This window comes from Elephantulus edwardii, unplaced genomic scaffold, assembly GCF_000299155.1.
Source record: "Elephantulus edwardii isolate Elephantulus edwardi_28Jun2011 unplaced genomic scaffold, EleEdw1.0 scaffold00009, whole genome shotgun sequence".
In the NCBI taxonomy this organism is placed as follows: domain Eukaryota; kingdom Metazoa; phylum Chordata; class Mammalia; order Macroscelidea; family Macroscelididae; genus Elephantulus; species Elephantulus edwardii.
Genome location: NW_006399759.1, coordinates 22753984 through 22759743, shown reverse-complemented (window position 1 = coordinate 22759743; position 5760 = coordinate 22753984).

Below are 5760 nucleotides of genomic sequence, written 5' to 3'. Positions count from 1 at the left end.
GAGGACCTCTTTAAAGTGCTAAAGAGCAAAGATGTCAGTTTAAAGACTAAGGTGCACCTGACCCGTCCATGGTATGAATGTGAAAGTGAATGGACAATGAATAAGGAAGACTGGAAAAGAATCTATGCCTTAGTATTGTGGTGTTGGTGAAGAGTGATGGATATACAAGAACAATCTGTTATAGAGGAACTGTAACCAAGGTGCTCCTTAGAAGCAAGGATGGGGAAACTTTGTCTCACATACTGAGGGCACGTTGTCAGAGGTGCTAATCTTTGGGAAAAGACATTATACTGGGAAAAAACAAAAACAAAAACAGAGAATCAGTGGAAGATATGAAGGAAGAGATAGATTGACATAGTAATCACAATGATAGGCTTGAGTTGGTTGAGGATTGTGAGGATGGTGTAGGATAAGGAAAGATTTCAATCTGTTGTTCACAGGATCATTATGAATCATAGTTGACTGGCAGATACCTAATCATAGCAACAACTAACAATCAATCTAGGATGTACTTTAGGGATGTTATCAAGAAGGGCCATTCCCAAAAGAAGACCTCATGCTTAGTAAAGTAGACGATCAGCCAAAAGGAAGAAGGTCTTCGACAAGGTGGATTGGCACAGCAGCGACAGCGCTGTGCTTAACAGTAGCAGAGATTGTGAGAATGATCCAAGACCTGGCGATGTTTCCTCCTGTTGTACATCGGCTCTCTCAGAGATGGAGCTCACTCGGCAGCACGTGACAGCGATGGCATGAAAGACTCCAAAATCACAAACCCTGGAGCTGCTGAGTCGGTTCTGAATCTGCAGTTACTGAGTCCATGAATTTTAAGACGAGGAGACTGTCTTATCTTCCCCTTTTGGAATGCCTAGTGGGTTCAAGCTGCCCAACTTTGGGTTACCAGACCAATGCGCAACACCCGATCCCGCCAAAGCTCCTTCATCTAGGGCAAGGGACTGCAGAATCCAGACCAAGAGCTGTGAACTAAGAACGATTTGCTGAGTGAATGCCAACTCAATAGCGCCTGATAAGAACAACAATTGTTAAATCAGTTGACGTTGTTGTTGTTGTTGTTATGTGCCGTCAAGTCGCTTGCGACTCATAGCGACCCTATGTACAACAGCCCTAAACTCTGCTCTGTCCTGTGCTAATCGCACCGCCTCCGATACACCCATCCCCATTACCCCAGTCACGGAATCAGTTCACATCATAGGGGGCCTTCCCCTTCTGAGCTGTCCCTCCACCCTACCAAGCATGATGCTCCTCTCCAAGGGCCGGTCCCTCCTTACAACATGTCCTAAGTATGTTAGATGGAGCCTTAGAATCCTTGCCTCCAAGGAGCACCCCGTTTTGACCCTTTCCAGGATGAATCTGTTTGTTTCCTAGCAGTCCATGGTACTCTTAATACTCTTCTCCAGCACCACAGCTCAAAGGCATCAATTCTTCTTCAATCCTCCTTATCATTGTCCAACTCTCTGATGCATAACAAGTTATAGCAAAGACCGTGGCCTGTGTAAGATGCACCTTAGTCTCTAGAGAGATACCATTGCTCTTCAGTACTTTGGAGAGGTCCCTAACAGCAGACTTTCCCATGGCAATACATCTTTTAATTTCCTGGCTGCTGGTGCCTAGAGTGTTGACTGTGGAGATGAGCAAACTGAAGCTGTGAACAATCTCAGTCTCTTCGCCATCCGTCCTGATGCTGCCAATTGGTCCAGTGGTAAGAATCTTTGTCTTCTTGACATTGACATTATGTAAAGGGAAAAAAATGATGAATTATTAGATACCAAGTCAATAGAGTAAAAATAATTAATCCAAGGTTTGAAATATTCTGGTTGATTTGGTAGTGGGTCAGTAGTTTCTCAGGGTTAGACTTTAGATATGACTACTACCAGATCCTCAACAAGATGTATTGATACAGGGACTAAAATAATGGGCTCAGGCTTATTAGAGACTGAGGATGGATGGCACTAGATAGGGCAAGGTTCAGATCTGTTGCTCAGAGTTGTTATAACCTGTAGCTGACTTGATGACATCTAACAACAACAACACTAGATCAATCCATGACTAAGGAAGAAAGTCTTTTGTTTGTTTTTCCCCAAGTATACAGCTGCTGCTACAGGTGATGAGTTTTAGCTGGTCTTCTCCAGAGCATTCTAGCAGCTAGTTGAGAATGTAAATTGTTATGAGAAGCTTGCTTATTTTATATCGAGGTGGAGTTGGAGGCTTGCTAGAGATGGATCTGTTAGTGTTGCCTGCCCAAAGGAGACAGAGCTGCCACTTATTTGACAGGTGAGAGTTCTCCAGCATCACCGAGGAATACATTGCAGGCAGCTTTCAAATAGGGAATGAGTTCTGATGTGGAGATGGTTTCTTCTCACATTAAGTAGTCTGAGGTCACCAACATAGTTGTTGTTAGGTGGTCTGGAGTCTACTATTCCTCATAAGGCCCCTGTGGACAATAGAGTGAAACTTTGTCCTATAAAGAAATGATGAGAAGTATTCAGGGAATTGTTGAATAGAATATATGAAAGTTTCATAGCAACAAATAGACTATTTAGGTAGGGCCCCTGAAAGAGCAGACAGGGATGGAAGGAAACACGGGTTTCTGCACTTGCTAGGAGAGAGATGAACTGAGGTCTGTGAGAAGATGGTATAAATGCTAGTGGAATGAGTAGTCAGGATTCTTTACTGACCTGTGTTGATTTAACTAACCTTTCATATAACAGTACCAGCTTCAAAGCCATGAAGGAGTGTTCTGTTAGAGAAAAGATGAGGGATACAGTTTGTGGTATTTGATAGTTGAAACCCATCTCAAGGTAAAGTTAAATGTTGAAATGTGCAGCTTGTAATAACAAAGTTAATTTTTATTTGTATCTATTTGAAGGTTAAGTTGGGTAATGAGTAAGTCCTGGCATTTTAGTTTCTAGTACTGTTGTAACAGAAACACCACATGGGGGAATCTTTAAAGAGACACAGTCTGAACACAGAGAACTAGTTGTAGCGGAAGATCTCCTTCTCTTGTTTCTAGGAGTTTTTAATCTCTTCCAGCATTTTCAGTTCCAGGGCGATCTTCTTGTTGTTTTTATCTGCAAAAAGAGTGTAGATGGCATGGAAATGGCCACTTCTGAACTCTTATTAACTCTACAAAGGAAAATTGTTTCTATCCACAACATCCACTCCACAAAATTAATTCCTTTTTTTTTTTTTGGTCCCAAGAAACAAGGATTTTATTAAGTGGTCTGAGAGGGACTCCAAGTAATTACTCACAAAGAGTATCAGAATGGCATGCAGCGGCAGAGACAGTTTCTTTATATAGAGGATGCAAAGGAGATTTATAAGAGATGGTCGTCTGTGCATGAATTTGATGGCAGGAGTCCTGTTAGTACGTGACTGGGTTCATGGCCCAATTAGGCTCTGGCTATCTAGGTGACCTTGTCAATATAGGATGCTATCCGGTCTCCTCAAGCTATGGTCACAGTCAAGACCTCAGATATTGACTCTTGGGATGCTTGGGATGGGCAGGGAATTGCAATATTCTTCCTCCAATGCATACCTTCAGGGGTAGGGAGCAGGGCCAGAGTTGTCTCTAGCTACTTCCTGCTGGATGGGGGCAACACTGGGAGAGCTGGGGTTGGTTCCCCTTAAGGTCTGAAGGAGAAGCACCATTGTCACATGTTCCTGTGGGGTTGCTCAGGAAATGCACATGAAGCATTCTACTAAAGTTTTCTCAGTCACGGTGTCAATCCTTCTCATTCAGGTCTTCTTCTCTTGTGCCATCCCTCCATCCTTCCAAGCATGATGTCACAAAATTAATTCTTATAAGGTCAGACATGGTCTGTATTCGCTCACATCTACTTATACTCATTCCAATGCCCATCATATGGTTCTACCAGGGAGTCCATTGCAATGGCCACACAGATCTTTTAGAACTGTACTTAACTGTAATAGGGGTTTACTAGGAAAGGTTACAATTCAGGTTGGCAACAGGATACAATTTCTCAGATAGGGCAGCTTCCAAAGCATGCTTGCAGGACCATTGACTTTCAGAATCATGACAGAGACCAGTGTTACAAAGCTGTCTTGGTCCTGCCAATTATGGCAACTACTCTCAATCCTCCAGCAAGCTTTAGGGCAGGTCCCTGATTCTGGCTCTGTGGGGCAGCAGTCACAAGCCAGCTTTTTCTCCTGCTGTCTCAGGTTTTCTGCTGAGGCTGCTGCTGTTCTTGTGTAGGTCTTGGTCTGATTGGCACAGGATTCTCTGGCCCAGAAAGATGCACACTGCATCCTCTGCCTCTTTCTCCTTGCAACTACTAAGATTCCCCTCTTTTGTTGCTAAACTTGCACAACAAAGTTGCTGGAATAAGGAAAATGGACCAATCCCATAACGTTTATTTTTATACATTCTATTTCAGGTTTCCATCCAGTCATGTGGGAAAAGTCAAAGTTGGTGGCTAGCAGAGCCATTTTTTACAATAAACCCTTGATACACTCACTTCATGCAACTCCTTATAATGTATAAATGGCCCATTTTAGGACACACTCTATAATGATATGATCTCATTAAGGTATCAAAGCCTTGTTTCCAAATGGGATTAAATTAAGCACATGGTAATCATATGAAACACTCAGTACAAGTATGCTCCACAGAAATTTTTAGCGTGTGTGACCTTCATGTGAAATTTGTCTTGGTTGTTGACTTATGCTTTAAGTAGACTTCATGTCTCCTAAGGAGTAAAGCAGCTTTTCAGGGTTTCCTCAACTATAATTTTTATAGAAGCAGATCAGCTGTTTCTTCCATGGTGCCACCAGGTAGATTTAAACCATCAGGTTAGTAGTAGAATGCTTAACCTTTTGAACCGTCCCTGGACTCTTTACAGGTTATGGAGTTGCTGTTGTTGTTGTATACCATTGAGTTGGATCTGACCCATAGCTGACCCTCCAGTGGGTTTTCAGAGGCAGTTAATCACATGGAAGGAGATTGCCCATCTTTCTCCTAGGGAGTAGCCAGTGAATTTGAAGCTAGTCACGTAGAGGGGCCATAAAGAAACCTTGACTGGGAGAGAAGTTGGACAACTAAAGGGTCCATAAAACTCCCAGCCCATTTCCCAGGTAACACTGAAGACCCCAAAACTGCATGGGATCTATGCGGGCCCTTGGGCCAAGAAAAACCTATCTACACACCAGTTCTACAGGACACATCACCTTTGCTCAGTAAACATTACCACTAAATTTCAGAGACACTGGTCACAACATAAGAAACTCCCAGAATCTGACGTGTTTGGAATATCAGAAGTCAAGGAAGATTCAGATATAAGCTATCAGATCAAGGGCTGGTCAATGGGAGATAGGTGTGAAGTGAGTGGGTAGAAGTGGATGGGTATTCTGGTGGATGGTGGAGCAGGGAAAGAAATGGGTAAAGATACGTGTGCCAAAGGGATAACACTGATACTAATGGTTAACTCCACAATAAGGGATATATCTTTAACTTTTTCTATAAAATGCTGGTCTGTCTGATACTTCTCTAAATCTGAACATTCACATTAAGACAGACTAGGAAGAAGGATTGGCCATCCACTTCTGAAATAAGAGGCCTCTGAAAACCCTATGTACAACAGGACACATGTAGATAACAGAAAGGGCAACTGAGGTTGAGCTTTCAAGTATGGAAATACAAAGGAAGAGGAACAGTTGTAAGCAGACCTAGTGATTGGGACATGGAATGTGAGAACCATGAATGTAGGAAAATTAGATATTGTTAAG